The 15,539-nt window shown below is 43.9% G+C and overlaps 1 long non-coding RNA gene across 1 annotated transcript; it reads left to right on the top strand.

Annotated features, from left to right (window-relative positions):
- Nucleotides 1-5,926: 5,926 nt before the first annotated feature.
- On the top strand, nt 5,927-13,670 carry LOC150055839 (uncharacterized). Its single transcript, XR_016537471.1, has 3 exons — nt 5,927-6,177; nt 11,884-11,949; nt 13,461-13,670. It is a non-coding gene; the product is annotated as an uncharacterized LOC150055839 (long non-coding RNA).
- Nucleotides 13,671-15,539: the final 1,869 nt, after the last annotated feature.

The following is a 15,539-nucleotide window of genomic DNA, read 5'->3' as shown; positions in this document are numbered from 1 at the left end:
AGCCAGAAGCTGAGCTTTCCCAGAGGACATCCTTTGGAAGAATGGGTTTAACAAACCAAGTGAACTCAGCTCACTCAACCAAATGAGCAGGAAGTGAAGTAGAGATAGATAGATAGATAGATAGATAGATGGATGGATGGATGGATGGATGGATGGATGGATGGATACATACATACGTACATACATACATATATACATACATACATAGAGCTATACATACCTTCATGCATACGTGTGTGTACATATGGAGATGAGAGAGGCTGTGTGTGTGTGTGTGTGTGTGTGTGTGTGTGTGTGTGTGTGTGTGTGTATGGTCACCAAGCTTCAGGGTGAAATCTTTCTTTTTAGGCAATTCTAGGGGGGGGAGTTTTCAAAATTGTTCCAGTTTTAGGGTTAGTTACTTTATTTTACCTGTGAATGAAAACCTAAAATAAGTGTTTTTTTTTTTACATTATTTTAAAAATTGCTGGCTGGGATCATAGCCTAGTGGTAGAGTACTCGCCTAGCACGAAACCCTGGGTTCATTTCCTCTGTGCTACATACAAAGAAAAAGCTGGAAGTGGTCTTGTGGCTCAAGTGGTAGAGCACTTGCTTTGAGCAAAGAGTATCCAAGGACAGTGCCCAGGCCCTGAGTTCAAACCCCAAGACTGGCAAAAATATTATTATTAAGGTGATAGACAGAGGGATTACGATTACGTAAGTCAGGTAGCACACATTTCTTTCTGGACAGTGTCATCCCTTTCCTCACTCTCTCCTAGTTTTTTCCCTCCCACCTCCACCCACGAGTTTTATATTTTATCTTCAACTTTTTCCTCCATTTCTGTACTCCACCCTTGCTCTCCCAAAGACAGATAAAACAAGCAAAAAGACAGAAAAGAAAAAACAGCACCGTCTTTTTTGGGAGGGGGGCCTGGGCACTGTCCTTGAACACTTTTGCTCAAAGCTAGGTTAGTGCTCTACCACTTGAGCCACAGCATCACTTCTGGCTTTTTCTGTATATATGGTACCAAGGAATCGAACCCAGGGCTTCATGCATGCTAGGAACACACTCTTCCACTAGGCCACGCTCACAGCTCCATGGCATTGTCTTTTTATAGAAGACCAAAAGTTTACAGGGTGCTGATGATTCATGCCTGTAACCCTAGCTATTCAGGAGGCTGGGATCTGAGGATCTCGGTTCAAAGCCAGCCCAGGAACAAAAGTCCTTGAGACTGTTATCTCTAACCACCAGAAAACCAGAAGTGGTAGGGTGGTAGCCTTGATGTGAAGAGCTCAGGGTCAATGCTCTGGCCCAGAGTTCAAGCCCCATGACTGACAAAAAAAAAAGAGAAGAAGAAGAAGGAGAAGGAGGAGGAGGAGGAGGAGGAGGAGGAGGAGGAGAAGAAGAAGAAGAAGAAGAAGAAGAAGAAGAAGAAGAAGAAGAAGAAGAAGAAGAAGAAGAGGCATGTAAACAGGCAGACAGAGACTAGCATGGAAGTTCCTCTAGCTCCTATCTCCCTATCTTAGCCATTTTTTTAAATTTTATTTATTTATTTTTTTGCCCAGCTTGGCGACCAGCCACTATTCCACTCAAGGGAAGAACCATCACCTGCATAGCTCAGCTTCTTCTCAGACCCCCAGGACCTTGGCCCTGAACCTTGATGACTAATCTGCAAACAGAAGCCATCGTATCTGCTTCTTGAGGCCACTAAGTAAATATGGGTGCTGGCTGGTTCGGGTGGCTGTGCAGCATAGCAGTGGATGAGTCGGGGCGGGGGGGGGGGGGGGGGGGGGAGGCGGGGGAGTGGCAGGAAGAGGACATCCAGTGATGAAATGGGGTCCAGACAGCACCCAGCTTGGGCCCTCTGGCCCAGACCTGCTGCCATACTCAGGCATACCAGTGGGGATGACATCTCCCTTATACTAGGTTGGCTGGGTCAGAAAGACCAGGCTCGAAGCAAAAGGGATCCCATAGGATCCCACAGGCCTGGAGCAAGGCCGTTTATCACTGGGAAAGAGCTGGCTGCCTTTAGTCAAGGGACATAGTAAGTTCTTTCCTGGGCCCACCAGTGTTTTGGCCTCCTTCTTTCCCCCTGACTCATGGCCTGCATTCCTCCATATTAGCTTGGATACTTACCATATTGGCTTGAGACTTGAAATACTGAATATTCTAGAAGTTGAAACTGACTACTGGTGCTAGCTAGTGAGTGTTTCCTATAGGCCAAGTGCTGTTCTTACACGGACTTTCTTTCACTTTCTTTCTTTGAAAGTGCTGGGAAAATGTTCTGCCCGTGAGCTATAGTCTTGCCCTCAAATATTTCAGAGAGAATTTCACTGCATAGTTCAGGCTGGCCTGGAACTTGCTACGTAGTCCAAACCCTTCTTAAATTCAATATCCTCCTGCCCCAAACTCCTAAATGTTGGGATTCCAAACATAACCATGGATTTGAAAACTTAATCCCATAATTTCTCCAGACTTTACTGATCTGGTGCCGGAAGTAGTCTCAGTAGCTTGCTCAGGGCCACACAAGCGGGCCATGACATAGCCAGAACTCCAGTCCATACTTCTAACCTTACTGCCGCCCTGACCCACTGGGGCCTTGGATTCTGTTCCCAGGTTGCCAGTGCCAAGGTCTGGAAGAAATCAGGAGAGCTCTGCCGAGGACACAGAGAACCTGAGGGGGTGAGGTGGGGTCCGGATGGCAGAAGTCCAGCCTAATTGAGCTGATGTAACCTGCTCTAAAATGCAGTCAACAAGTCATGGACTCTGGCCGGTTTTGTTTAGGCGATTCCTTTATGTCACAGAGGAAAACAAGAGGTTGGAGGGGAAAAGAAATATGAGAAGTCAAAACGGACTGTGAAGAAGCAGGAAACCCTCATTGACTAAATGCAATTTTGCTTACATGACCAGAGGCCCCCCCCAGTTCCTGGGGGCTCCCCCATTTCCTTGTGGTCTTGTTCAGTTGTTACTTCTTCAAACCTGGGGGCAGGGGGAATTTGTCCTAGTGGTAGAGTGCTTGCCTAGCATGCATCAAGACCTGGCTTTGATTCCTCGGTACCACATACATAGAAAAAGTTAGAAGTAGTGCTGTGGCTCAAGTAGCAGAGCTCTAGCCTTGAGAAAGCCCAAGGACAGTGCTCAGGCTCTGAGTTCAAGCCCCAGGACTGACAAAAAATAAATTTAAAAACAATAACAACAAAAAAACAAGGCCTAGTGGTAGCCTCATATGCATGAAACCCTGTGTTTGATTCCCTGATGCCACATAACACGTAACTAATCAAGTGTCTGAAAAAAAATTTTTTTGCCAGATGCGTAATGCTGACAGTATGCTAAATAAGTTCAATATTAATTTTAATGGAAAACTGGCATTGCATAGTGAGGCGGGGTAGGGGGGCAAGAAGGGAGAAAAGCCTAGAAGAAAATCTCCCCATGTGATAAGAGGGCTTGCCCTTGACATTATGGGAGACTTTTAGCTTCCTGGATCTTTGTATTTTCAGTTTTCTTTTCAATCTGTCCATGATGAGCGTGTGTTCTTTTGTGATGTGAAAGGAAAAGAAAATCAAAATACTGAGAAAGCCATGACGCACACTGCTGGCATGAGTCAGAGGTTGAATTTTCATGTTTAAATTACTTGCTGAAACAAGGAGTCGTTTCTAGGCAACCGGCTTGGGAAAGTGTGTTCATTTCCCTTGTTGCTCGAGTGTAAGGGTGAGTGTCTGAGAGAAACTGTAAGAGGCCAACCCTTGCAAAATCAGCCTCCTGCTAAGGAGGAAAAGCTGGGGTCATAGAAGCTTAAGTCCCTGTGATCTAAGAAGGACTTGGAGGCCTGAGAATTGTTATTTTTCTCTTGGGTAAGGGATTGATTTTAATGAGTATTTCGATGGGTGGGTGCAGTGTAATAGAAATTCAAGCCACCAAATGAGGTGTGGGAAAGAAGTTGGGATGGGGGGCCACGTCAAGCCCCACCCTCTCATGCCACACGGGCTTTGTGGAGCCTGGCTGTGAAGTCAGTCCTTGAGGCTTTGCACGGTAGATCTGCAGCCTGGTGTGAATAGATTCCTTCTCATTGTGTAAGCCATTTGCCATCATCACAGGCAATTTGGCAGAGCCAAAGGGATCTTCATCGGGGGAGACCTGGGGGAGGGCCAAACGAAGGCTGTGGAGAGAGGCTTCGTTAAGAAGACATGTTACTCTCAAAGCAGACGTGTTCTTCACCGAGCATCTGTGGAAGGTGAAGAATATTTTCACAACCCTCAGCCTACAAGCTACTTTTTTTTTTTGGTTGGTAGTGGGGCTTGAACTCTGGACCTGGGCGTTGTCCCTGAGCTCTTCAGCTCAAGGCTACCGCCTTACCCCTTAGGTCACAGTGCTGCTTCCAGTTTTCTAGGGGTTAATTGGAGATAAGAGTCTCGTGGTCTTTAGTGCCCCCGCTGGCTTTGAACCGCAATCAGCCTCCTGAGTAGCTAGGATGACAGGTGTGGGCCACCCCACCCGCAACATATTTTTTTATTAAAGAATTTATTAACATTGATTTTTACATCATATTTCAGATGACATGCTTAACAAACGAGTGTTCAAGAAGGGACTCTCTATATACAATCACTGGCACTTAGATTTTAGAACATAATCAAAATTAAACATTATGTCTATAGAGTCATAGGTTTCTATGTCTATGTAATTATGTTTATATTTCCAATACCCTGTCCATAGCATCGGGTATGCAACTATTGAGTTCTCTCTCTTGTACTGTTTGGATCTAATAGCCACATATTAAGGATACCATGCGCCTTTTGTTCCTTTGGTCTTGACTTGTCTCACTCAACATGATTCACTCTTGATTCATCCACTTCCCTGCAAATGCCATTATTTTATCTTGTCTGTTGGCTATATAGAATTCCATTGTATACATATACCACATTTTCTGTATCCATTCATCTGCAGTAGGGCATCTGGATTGTTTCCATTGCTTGGCTATTGCGAATAGTGCAGAGATGAACATAGCTGAGCAGGTGTCCTTATCATATCTTGGGTTATGATGTTCAGGATAGATGCCCAAAAGTGATATGGCGGGATCACAGGGAAGGTCAATTTTCAGTTCTTTAAGAAACCTCCACATTGCTTTCCAGAGTTGCCGAACTAGTTTACAATCCCACCAGCAGTGTAGTAGGGTTCCTTTTTCTCCACAACCTCGTCAGCATCTGTCATTGTCTGAGTTCAAAATCTTGGCCATTCTTATTTGGCAAAGGTGGTATCTTAGGGTTGTTTTTATTTGCATTTCCTTTATGACCATGGATGATGAACATTTTCTCATATGCTTTTCTGCCATTTTAATCTCTTCTTCTGATAAGTCTCTCTTTAGTTCCCTTGCCCATTTAGTGAATGGTTTGTTGGGTTTGCGGGGGGGATTCGTTTCTTGAGTTCCCTGTAGATATTAAGCATTTTTCAGATGTATTTTTGGTAAATATCTTTTCCCAGTTGGTTGGCTGTCTCTCTACTTTCCGCAACATATTTTTCTGCAAGAAGAAAAGGCAGTTTTGTCTGGTCCATGGGCTCAGAGCCCCGCCCCCTGGTGGCTGTCTGTTGCAATTAAAATAAAAATGAAGTAAATAGCAGGTGCTCTGAGTAGTGATGGGGACACCTGAGTCTGTTGCTTTCGATCTTGGCTCCCCTCAGGCTTCATCAAAGCTCAGAACAGGGGCTGGAAACAAGCTCTAAGCTCCACAGGGGGCGCAGGTTTATTTCCTGTTGGCTGGACCTGGAGGGCAGGAAGGAAGCTTCAGCGTGAGTGGTAAAGAAGTTGCTCTGTCTCCTTGAGCTCATGGCTCTGACCTTCCATCGTCTGTAAAATAACAGACGCCGGGTGGGTCAGGAGGAGGGGCTGTCATACTATGATGAAGTTTGTTCCCAGAGAGATTTATGTGCTCAGTTGGGTGCCAGTGGCTCATACTTGTAATCCTAGCTCCTCGGGAGGTAGAGGTGGGAGAACTGAAGTCCTCAGCTGAGCATGAGACCATACCTAAAAAAAAAAAAAGGAGGGGCAGGAGTTTGGCCTAGTGGTAGAGTGCTTGCCTTGCATGCATGAAGACCCAGGTTCGATTGGAAGAGGAAGACTTGGAGAGGGATTGGCCTAAAGTGATGTGTGGTATTCCAGAACATGCTTCCTTGGCCTGCACTGGAGGAGATGGAGGATGTTACAGGTTAGCAGATGGGACTGCTGGCACCTGAAGACCAATGGAGTGTGGTGGCATGTGGGGAGGGGGTTCCAGGATAAATTTGGAGTTTGGGCATGAGGAGAATGTTGACTCCATTCACTAACAATTCGCATATGACAGGAAAATGCCGGGGGGGGGGGGGTGGATGACTTAAATCTCAGCCGTGTCTGAAGTGTCTGTGGGAGTTCACGTAGGCAGGCTAGAACCAGGCTGGTACAAGGGCCCATGACAGGCTGCCGATGGAAAAGGCTGGATCAGGCTGTTCTCTCCACATTCAATAAACATTGTTTAGAGTAGCTAATTAATGATTACAGGGCACTGGGAAAACAGAACGATGTTGCAGTGTAAATGTGGATGCTCTTACAGTAATGGACTGAGGCGTGCAGAAAAGCTCAGGCTAAATAACTCTAATTTTGCAGCTATAAATAAACCTGCCTCTGCAGCGGAGGCTTGGGAGAACACGGGGAAAGGAAATGCAGCCATGGTAACAGGACGGGGATGTAGTAAACCCCAGCTAGGTGACGGTGGCCTGATCGGGGAGAAAAGAAATGAAAGTCTCACATCTTGGTTCAAGGGCAAGGTAGGGGTCTGTAATGCTAGCATATGTGCCATGAATGTTTGCGACGTAAGTTTTAGAGATAACATCAGTGTTTTAAGATCTTTTTGGGTACACTTCAGCCCTCAGAATCACCGTACATGTCTTCTTTAGCGAGTGATCTCAAGGTCAATATGACCTTCTCATAAAATAAGCAATTAGAATTCTTTTTCTTTCTTGGTGGTACTGGGGTTTGAAGCCATGGTCTAGGGCATACTAAGAAAGTACTCCACCACTTGATCCACTCCCCAGCCCTTTCATTTGATTTTGTTTTTGAGTTAAGTTAGGGTCTCCCTAACTGTTCCCAGGCTATCACTGAACTTGAGCTCCTCCTGTGTCTGCCTCCTGAAAAGATGGAATTAGTGTGCCACCACTCTTGGTTTATCGACATTTTTGTTTGAGTAGTCAATGGATAACGTTTCTCTGTTTACATAGTAGATGTACAACTAATAAGGCAACAAATAATTTTTTTTTGCCAGTCCTGAGGCCTGGACACAGGGCCTGAGCACTGTCCTTGGACACTTTTTTTATCAAGGCTAGTGCTCTACCACTTGAACCATAGCACCACCTCTGGCTTTTTCTGAGTATATGGTTCCGAGGAATCAAACCCAGGGCTTTGTGCATGCTAGGCAAGCACTCTACCACTAGGCTATGCTCCCAGCCTCAGTGTTTAAAAGATTGTTTTGTTTTTGTTTTTTGCCAGTACTGGGCTTAAGCTCAGGGCCTGAACACTGTCCTTGGATTTTTCTCAAGCCTAGAACTCTACCACTTGAGCCTCAGCACCATGTCTGGCTTTTTCTAAGTATGTGCTACCAAGGAATCAAACCCAGGTCTTCGTGCATGCTAGGCAAGCACTCTACCACTAGGCTAAACTCCCGGCCCCGTTTAAAAGATTTTAAGGAAATAATTCTCTCCCTGTCTGAAGGCACTGATTACAAGCCTAATTTCTATTCATTTAATCAAAATTATAACACAAACTGAATCTTCTGAAATGTACTAAGCACCTTAAAATCTGAGAAAACATGCTAATTATCACAACAGTTATAGAGATTACAATATAAAATTTATTTTAAAATTGCTAGTATTGAGGCCAGGAGTTTGGCTTAGTGGTAGAGTGCTTACCTACCATGCAAGAAGACCCAGATTCAATTCGTTGGTACCACATACATAAAAACAGCTGGAAGTAGTGCTGAGGCTCAAGTGGTAGAGCTCTATCCTTGAGAAAGCCCAAGGACAGTGCTCAGGCCCTGAGTTCAAGGCCCAGGACTGGCCAAAAAAATGCTAGTATTATGGATTGAACATAGTTCATCCTCTCCCCAATTACTTAATTATCAAATTAACCAATGGTACTGGGATTAGACCCATGGCCTTGTGAATACTTCACTATTGAGTTATATCCTGACCTTATTACTTGTATCAGCTTATGATTATAACAATTGTACAGATCTTCCTCTCCCCACCCCAAATATTCAGATTAACCAAAGCTGCAATTTTTGAATTGCAAAATACCTGATTCTTATTGTTTATTTTATTTTTATTTATTTTTTGCCCATCCTGGGGCTTGAACTCGGGGCTTGGGCACTGTCCTTGGACACTTTTTGCACTCTGCCACTTGAGCTATAGTGCACTCTGGCTTTTTCTGTATATGTGATTCTGGGGAATTGAATCCAAGGCTTCGTGCATGCTAGGCAAGCACTCTACCACTAGGCCATGCTCCCAGCCCTCACAATTTATTTTTAAGTGAAGCCCTTTAAGGAAAATTCTTGAAGGCTGGGAATGTAGTCCAATAGTAAAGTACTTGTCCAATGTTCATATAGCTCTGGGTTTAAGTCCCAGCAATCACTTTATATAGTAAGACTATTAGGAACTTTCTTCCCCCTCAGTGTCAGGGCTTGAACTCAGGGCCTGAGCACTGTTCTTGGGCTTTCTCAAAGCTAGAGCTCTGCCACTTGAGGCACAGCACCATTTCCAGCTTTTTCTATGCATGTGGTATCAAGGAATTGAACCCGGGTCTTTGTGCATGCTCAGCAAGCTCTCTTATTACCACTAGGCCAAACTCCTGGCCCCCTATTCTGAACTTTTAATGTCAGTTTTAAGTTAAAATAAATATGGAGTTTTTGACACTCGAATCAGTACATTCTTTCATTCATGTCTACATCGTCCGTCCCACAGTTCATTATTATATATTGATGTGATATCATCATGATGATGGCATCTTCTAAGCCTTGTTACTCCAAGTGTGGCCCACAGACCAGCTGCTTCAGTACCACATGGGTGAAGAATCTTAGCCTGGACTCAGACCTTCTGACTCTGTCTGCATTCAGACAGGATCCTTTATGAGCCAATCACATCTTAAAGTAAAAGTAGCTCATAGAAAGGACGAATCTTACAAGGAGGAGAGATCAGGTCTGCAGCTGGCCTTTTTCTGTAGCCTGTATAATTGATTCATCGGTGTGTGTGTGTGTGTGTGTGTGTGTGTGTTGGTCCTGGGGCTTGAACTCTGAGATTTTTTGCCTCAAGGCTAGCACTCTATCGCTTGAGCCATGGCTTTACTTCTGGCTTCCAGTGATTATCTGGCCATAAGAGCCTCATGGACTTATCTTCCCAAGAGCTGACTTTGAACCACTGTCCTCAGATCTCACCTCCTGAGTCACAAGGATTACAGGCGTGAGCCACTAGTGCCTAGCTACCCACTTTTTTTCTTAGCTTCAATTAATTGCAGGTTTCATTTTCAACTATCCAGCTGTCCACAGGACTCGCCTCTTCTGTCATTCTCCCCGTCCTCCTCCCATTTCCTTTCCAAACCCATTTCCGCAAATGTCATTGTTCCCTCTTCTCAGGTGTGTACAAAGTACCGTGATGTGTTACGTTTCTTTCCTGAGGGTAGAGTGAGGGAGTGGAGGGCAAGCATAAGCCGATAGATTGAGGTTTAAAGAATAACACAGTAAATGGGTACCAAGACATGTGAAAGGGTTTCAATGTATGTGAATTAATGCACCTTCTATCTGGCAAATATTATGTAACCCTTTTATTAATTACAATAAAAAATTAAAAAAAAATAAAGAATAACACACCTTTCCCAAAACTTCATGTGTGGAATATTTACTGTAGTATTTCATGCACTGTGGTTCTTTAGAGAAGCAGATTGTTGGGATAGTGTTTTTCTCTGCCACAAAGATTCTCCAGACCAGTGTGACAATTACTTCCCCTAAGATCTTCCTGGAATACTCAGTTCCAATCTTGCAGAACTGTGGTCTGGTAGAAATTGATGGGGCTAAGGGCTATGGAAAGAAGAAAGCAGGTTTGTTTTAGAACTTGTATGGATTAGGACAAACTGACTCCAAAACTCTATTTGTAGTCATCGTCGTTGTCGTAGTCATTGTTCCCCTCCTCCTCCTCCTCCTCCTCCTCCTCCTCCTCCTCCTCCTCCTCCTCCTCCTCCTCCTCCTCTCTCTTAGCAGTTTGGCCATTAGGCAAAAATCCTGGATAAATGTTTGAATTTCTATAGATTTGATATTTTGAAGCAGTTACATTTCAAGCTTCCCATCTCTTTAGATCTGGTTAAAAACAGTTTTTTCACTGATCTTTTTCTGTGCCCTGAAGAGAACTACAGGGAGTTTACAGAGACATCTGGTGGCTGGAAAGTTAAATACGTTTGACTTGGTTACAGAATTTAAATTGTGACTAAAATTTCTTTTTGAAATTTTCTTCCTTTTGAATTTTTTATTCTCCCAATATTCTTAGTAGGATTTCAATGAATAATATATTTTTAAATAGACTTTGATTCTTTTAAAATATTTTTTTTGAAAATTTTAGTCTTTTCCTTTAAAACTCACTGATGAGGTGCTTTGAGTGTATATACAGAAAAAGTTGGAAGTGGTGCTGTGGCTCAAGTGGTAGAGAGATAGCCTTGAGAAAGCCCAAGGACAGTGCCCAGGCCCTGAGTTCAAGTTCCAGGGTTGGCAAAAAAAATAAGTTGAATATGTGAGTCTTGTGCTGGTAGCCCATTCCTGTAACCCTAGCTACTCAGAAGGCTGAGATCTGGGGATCCCAGTTCAAAGCCAGCCCAGGCAGGAAAGTCTATGAGACTCAATTAACCACCAAAAACCTGGAAGTGGAATTGTGTCTGAAAGTAGTACAGCAAAAAAAGCCAAAGACAGTGCCCAGGCCCTGAGGTCAAGCCACATGACCAACAAAGATAAAAAATAACAGAATGTAGGTCAAGGGCAGGGCATGAGGGGGCACAGGAGTGCAGGGAGGAAGCAGGAGCATGTGCACCCATTATAGTCAGTGGACATTCTGTAAACTCTCAGCTCAAGGGTTGGCATGGGGAAGAGGGCATTGACCAAGATGCATTGAACTCGGAACCTGGCTTCTGGAACTGGAACCATTTTGTATAACTACTTAATTTTAAAATAATTTTAAAAAGAAATATAAGTAAAAATTTGAATATAATATTTTCCTTTTATTTCTCCTCCTCCCCTTTCTCCTCTTCTTCCCCCTCTTCTCTTCAATATTAAAAATTTTTTTTGGAGACAATGGGGCTAGAGGTTAGTAGAATGCTAGCCAATGAGTAAAAGTGTTGTCAGGTACTGAGCTGGAGTCCCAGTCTTGAACCTAAAAAAAGAAAAGGAAAAGGAATTTGAGAAAAGTAATTTTTTTTTTTTTTTTTTTTTTGCCAGTCCTGGGCTTTGTCAGTCCTTTGCTCAGGGCCTGAGCACTGTCCTTGGACTTTCTGAAGGCTTAAGCTCTACCACTTGAGCCTCAGCATCACTTCCAGCTTTTTTCTATGTATATGGTACAGAGGAATTGAACCCAGGTCTTCGTACATACTAGGCAATCACTCTACCACTAGGCCAAACTCCCAGCCGGAGCAAAGTAATTTGAGACGGATCTCACCAGGTTCCTCAGGCTGATCTCAAATGTGTGAGCGCAAGTGATCCTCCTTCCTCAGCTTCTCAAATAGCTGGGAATTAGTCTGGCTTAATGCATTTAACATAAGATTTTTTTTAAGTCAAATTTAATTCAAATTTCCATTACAAAGATATAAATATTTAAAGTAAAAAATTAGTATTACTGGTTTTTTTTTCCCTCAGGCCCCAAAGGCACTGGAAAAACACTAATGTACCTGAGAAACAAGTCTCTGGCCTAACTCTTCCATGGTAAGTGAGTATATGACCCCGCTGCCTCTCCCCTGCCCATGATCCCTTTTGTCCTTATAGCTTTTCTGGTTTCTTCTTATTCGGATCAGGTGCACAGAGCCTAGACCAGTGGCAGTGATAGGTGAGAAGAAGTAACACAGGAGAGAACATTAGAAAGTGGTCCCAAGAAAAACTCAAAATTAATCCTCTATCTCTTCATCATTTTCCATGATCCTCACCCCCACCCCCTCAACTCCTTTCTCCAAAGGCACATTTACCTTCTCCTTCTTCCCAAATAAGCTCCCAATGCAGTTGCTCATCCCTTGCTTTAAAGGGTCTTCAAAAGTTTGTGCATCAAGCCAGGTGCGGTGGCTCATGCCTGTAATCCTAGCTACTCAGGAAGCTGAGATCTGAGGATCAAGGTTCAAAGCCAGCTCGGGCACAAAAGGACCTGAGACTGTTATCTCCAATTAAGCTCTAGAAAATACTAAGTGAGGCTTGGCTCAAGGGTAGAGTGGTAGCCTTGAGCTGAAGAGCTCAGGGTCAGTGCCCAGGCTAAGTTCAAGTCTCATGACCCACCAAAAAAAAAAAAAAAAAAAAGCTGTGTCTCAGAAGCTCAGTTCCTAAATTCACATGATAATGACATTGGAAGGTAACTTAGGAAATGGCTGGAGCGTGAGGAGGTCCTAGAGAAGAGAGACCTGAGAAGACATGCACCTTCTTTCTTGTCAATGTTGCATTCTGTCCTTCTATGAAGGCAGAAAGGCCCTGTCTGGATGCTGGCACCAGACACAATGAATCTGTCCTTTATAAATTATCTTGCCTCTGCTATTCTCTTCTAGCAGCACAAAACAGACTAAGATAGCCCTCATTCCCTTTGCAAAGTGGGCCTGAGCCAATGAGACAGCCATAAAGGGCAATGGGCAGAGTATGTAAGTGCATCTCTAATTCGCAGGTAGCAGGGCCAGGGCAGAGGTAGGAAAGGCTTGTCACTGGCTCATCTCTTGCATTGTCATCCGAGAGGCCAAGATCGCAAACAGGGAAAAGTTGTGCAATTGTGAGTCTGCTCTAAGGGAGGAAGTGAAGGCAGTAGTGTGGGAAATTAAAATCAAAGGTTTATCTGCTCACAGTAAGGAAAAATCTCAGAAGTCAAAGGAAGCTGGGAGATACTTCACTGTACCAAACAGTGTAATGTTTTCTACCTTTCAAATATCTGCTCCTAGGGGATTTAGCGAGACTAACATGTGCCCTCTGACAAAGCCCAGACATCAGAGCTAACCCAGGTCCTCCAGATCATTCACCCTGACGTATCAGATAGCCTGGATCACATAGCAGCTGCTCTTCTGACCCAGAAACTGCAGGCGCCACATCACCTGGCCCCGCCTCCTCATGTGCTCAGGCCTTCCCCAGCTACTCCTCCAGTGGGCTGTGGCTGCCTTCCGGTTCCCATGTGCTTCCTGGGGCTGCCACGCTCCAGCTGTGTGTTTGCTGATTTATCTGGTTTCCTCTGAGTCTTTGTAATAATCTTTCAGATGAGCACAATAATGCTCACTCCTGCAAATGCCAACTTGAAACTCAGGAAAACAATAATTGCTATTATTATTGATGTGTGGGAGCCCATTGGATGACAGCATGAGGAAGTGACTCAGAGACAACTGGCATTTGTCCCACCCCCACCACCCACCCGTCCTCCACAGGTAACTCACTGCCACACTTCTCTGCCAGCGGTGCTCCATCCACCATTTGACCCCTACTGCAGCTTTGCTGAGCCTGGGAAAGTGGATTTACACATCTGATGATCTTGTCTTGGGTCACTGAAACATGACCTATCATCTGATTTTGGAAATAAAGTTTTATTGGAACACAGGCATGCTCATTTATTTTGCCTATGACTGCTTCCACAGTCTAAAAGCAAAAAAAGAAAAAGAAAGTTGTTATAAAGACCATATGGTCTCCAAGCTGAAAATATTTACTATCTAGCTCTTTACAGAAAGTTTGCCAATCTCAGTGACAGATTTAGACCCAGTAACTCACCATGTGTAAAAGAACATTTAAACGACAATGACAGCTGAGTATAGTGGTGCATGCTTGCAGTCCAGCACTGGGGGACTGTAACAGAAGGATCACAAGCTTAAAGCCAATTTATACTATGTCATGAGACCTGTCTCCAAAAAAGTCTGGGGGCCGGGAGTACAGTGCTCTGCCTCACATGCATGAAGCCCTGGGTTTGATTCCTCGGTATCACATACACAAAAAGAGCTGGAAGTGGTGCAGTGGCTCAAGTGGCAGAACACTGGCCTTGAGCAAAAAGTGTCCAAGGACAGTGCCTAAGCCCTGAATTCAAGCCCCAGGACTGGCAAAAAAAAAAAAAAACCTATCTATATCCATATCTACCTATAGATTTAGACCACTATATACTCTGTGTACATTATACTCAAAGTATAATGCAATATATAATATACATATGTCATATAGAGAGAATGTAGTGTGTGTGTGTCTGTGTGTGTGTCTGTGTCTGTATATGACTGCTATAGGAGGGCTGGATATACCTCATTGGTAAAGCACTTGCTTAGCATGTGCAAGCCCTGAGTTCAATTCCAAGTACCACATAAAAAAGCTTAAAAATTAAATAAGTGACAACTAAGCTGGCGTGATGACATACTCCTATACTCTCAGCACTTGGGAAATAGAAGAGGAGGATCTCTAGCTTGAGGTCAGTTACACAGTGAGAACTTGTCTCAAAAAAAAAAAAAGTACTAAAGAGTGTAATGCCTAGTAGTCACAAAGCTCTGGGTTCGATTTCTCAATACCACCTACACAGAAAAAGCTGGAAGTAGTGCTGTGGCTCAAATGTTAGCCTTGAGAGAGTTCAAAGATAGTGCTCAGACACAGTTCAAGACCCAGGACTGAAAAAAGAGGAAAAAAAAGTAAATAAATCTACTGTGGATTAACAATGTTAACTCTTAATTAAAAAAAGAATGGCCAGGCACTGCTGGCTCGCATCTGTAATCCTGGCTATTCAGGAGGCTGAGATCTGAGGATTATGGTTCAAACGTAGCAGGAAAGTCATTGAGATTCTTGTCCCCAACAAACTACCAAAAAAGCCAGAAGTAGTGCCATGGGTCAAGTGGTAGAGTGCTAGCCTTGAACAAATAAGCTCAGGGACAGCACCCTGAGTTCAAACCCCTGGATTAGCACACACAGAGAAAGAAAGAAAAGAAAGGGAAAGGAAAGAAAGAAGGAAATGGAAAATGGCAGGATTCATTGATCACGGAGCAGGCTGTGTCAAATACAACAGCCATTCTCTAAGAGGTCTGTTCAGAAGCTGAGGTGGGAAGAGAGAGACAGGAGGGAGGGAAGGAGGGTAAGGGGTGGGAGGAAAGAGGGAGGAACGCATAGAGAATGGCAATACACGATTTCTACCTAATGCATTTCTTGGTTGCACTTTTCCTGATGCACTTTTTTCCCATGATTTATCACATTTTTAGTACTTTTCATGGGATTAGGGCTGTACTGCATTAATTCATTTCTTCTTCCAAACAACCCTAAGAGGAGCCAATGGTAGTAATGATTCCTGTTTTGGAGAAGAAATAGGCTGGGAGAGATTCCTC

This window comes from Megascapheus bottae, chromosome 13 (genome assembly GCF_031878675.1).
Source record: "Megascapheus bottae isolate mThoBot1 chromosome 13, mThoBot2.hap1, whole genome shotgun sequence".
Lineage (NCBI taxonomy): Eukaryota > Metazoa > Chordata > Mammalia > Rodentia > Geomyidae > Megascapheus > Megascapheus bottae.
Note: the sequence above shows the minus strand (reverse complement) of the source record. Positions and strands in the feature narration are given on the sequence as shown.